The following is a 2,348-nucleotide window of genomic DNA, read 5'->3' as shown; positions in this document are numbered from 1 at the left end:
CAGCCTCCAACCTCCAGTGTTAGGATCCCAGGCTTGAGGCACCACGGCTCTTTACCTGTGCTTTGTCAGGAGACACTCATTGTCCTTTTCAGGACTTGATAACTGTTCAGCAATATGTACTGCTGATATATATTTTCTAAAAAAACTACTTCACAAAAGTCATATTTGGCCTTGGGGGTGCACAACTTTAATCCCAACACTAGAGGCAGAGAGGCAAGAAGATCAAATGAGGCCAGCCTGGTCCAGAATTGAGTTCCAGGAAAGCCAGTGCTCCACAGAGAAACCCTGTCTTGAAAAAAAAAAGGGGGGGGGGGAATCACATTTGAATGAAAAAAATCACATTTGAATGAAAAGAAAAAAGAAAGAAAGAAAGGAAGGAAGAAAGAAAGAAAGAAAGAAAAAAAGAAAAAGAAAGGCCATGACTGCTCCAAGGTATGGTGGAGAAAGCTTATTGTAGATACTAGGAAGAGCATAGCCAGAGGCATCTGGAAGGGTTCTGAGTGAACATGATCCTGAGGCAGGCTGTGTGAGGAGACAGGTGGGGAGAGGGGAGAGCCAGGAGAGTAAAGGGTAGACAAAAGGTGCAGGTAACCAAGATGGCTGGAGTATATAGAGGAAGGCATCTGGGGAAAGACCAGGGCTGGTCTGCAGAAGTTTAGGGTAGGGGGACTGATATGACAGATAAACCCTGCAACAGGAAGAGACTGAGGGATGCTGGGAAACCCTGGTGGCCAGGTTTGATTTGATATGTTAAATAAGCACCACTTCAGCTGGCCCTTTGTCCTTGGGTTGAGACCTAACAGTATTTTATTCTGCAAAAGTGGTGAATGTTTTAAATCTTTGTAATGATGCTTTTGATAATGTCAACCTTGGAGTTTTCTGACCCACAACAGAGAGGAAGAAAGTCAGAGGTAGTTGTTAAATTAATGATTAGTTGAACAAAATAGTTTGGTATATGTGACAATGAGAGAAAGAATGGGGTTGATCCCGGAACTGAAGAGGCAGATGCAAGAGAATTACAAGTTGTAGAAAAAAATACATAATGCATCCATCATACATATATCATACATATACACATATATCATACGTTTATACATACATATACATCATAATACATATATATATATATATATCATACATACATCACACATGCATATATCATATGGACATGCATATATACATATACATGCATACATACATACTACACAATACACACATACATACATACATTGGACCTGCTGGTATAATCCTATAATCCCAGTCTGTATGGATTACAGAGTGACTTCCAGTTGGTCTTGGCAATTTAGTGAGACACAGCCTTACAAAAAATAAAATAAGAAACATAAAGCAAACAATCTTGGTGATTTTGAGGCCAGCCTGGTCTCTACAATTAATTCCAGACCAGCCAGGACTACAGAGTGAGACTCTATCTCAAAGGATCAAATTAGCTAGGTTTGGTGCCGCATGCCTTTAATGCCAGCACTCAGGAGACAAAAGCACGTACGTAGATCTCTGTTAGTTTTGAGGCCAACCTGGTCTACTACTAAGAACCAGGTGGGTCAAGGCTATTTCTTGAGATTCTGGTTCAATTTTTTTTTTTTTTTTTGAAGGAAAAAAAGAGGGTTGGAATGGTAAAAGATTCAACTAGGCCATGGTACCAACAATAACAAATAGACAAGCAAGCCAGAGAAGCCAAGGGAGATGGCTCAGTGTTTGTTGCTGGAGCATGAGGATATGTTTGGATCCCCAGCAAGCACTTAAAGATTGGCCCAGTGAATCTCTATATCCCAGATTTGGAGCTTTGGAGACAGAAGGAAAATGTGGGCTTTCTGGCCAGCCAGTCTAGCTGTACACACACACACACACACACACACACACACACACACACACACACACACACGGGGGATAGGGGACGGGAACACAACCAAATCAAATAGAAACTGGAGCTTCCTGTGGACAAAATCAGCTTTCCTCAAAAGCATCATAGAATGCCTGCCTTCAGGAGCCATTAGTCTTCCCACCCCACAGCAGCCCACAGAACATCCCTAGATGTTGCAAAGTCACTATGGCTGCTTTCTACAGAGCATTTCCTGAACCACAACACCCAGAATACCCTGCTGGGGATGGGGTTGCAGAGGTTGGGCAACATTTGGAGGACCGGCACATTGTTGCCCGAGGCCTGAAACAGTTGCCATTCTCTAACTATAGTTTTGGCTCTAGTGCCCCCCTCCCTCACACCCACTCCTTGGAAACGCAGGACAGGGAACTGAGTCACTTGGTGTAGGAGGCCCGCCTTCTACACACCCCACTACCAAACTCAGAGAACAGTTTCCGTGCCTGTTTCTCTC

This window comes from Arvicanthis niloticus, chromosome 9 (assembly GCF_011762505.2).
Source record: "Arvicanthis niloticus isolate mArvNil1 chromosome 9, mArvNil1.pat.X, whole genome shotgun sequence".
Taxonomy (NCBI): domain Eukaryota; kingdom Metazoa; phylum Chordata; class Mammalia; order Rodentia; family Muridae; genus Arvicanthis; species Arvicanthis niloticus.
This window is presented reverse-complemented; position numbering follows the sequence as displayed.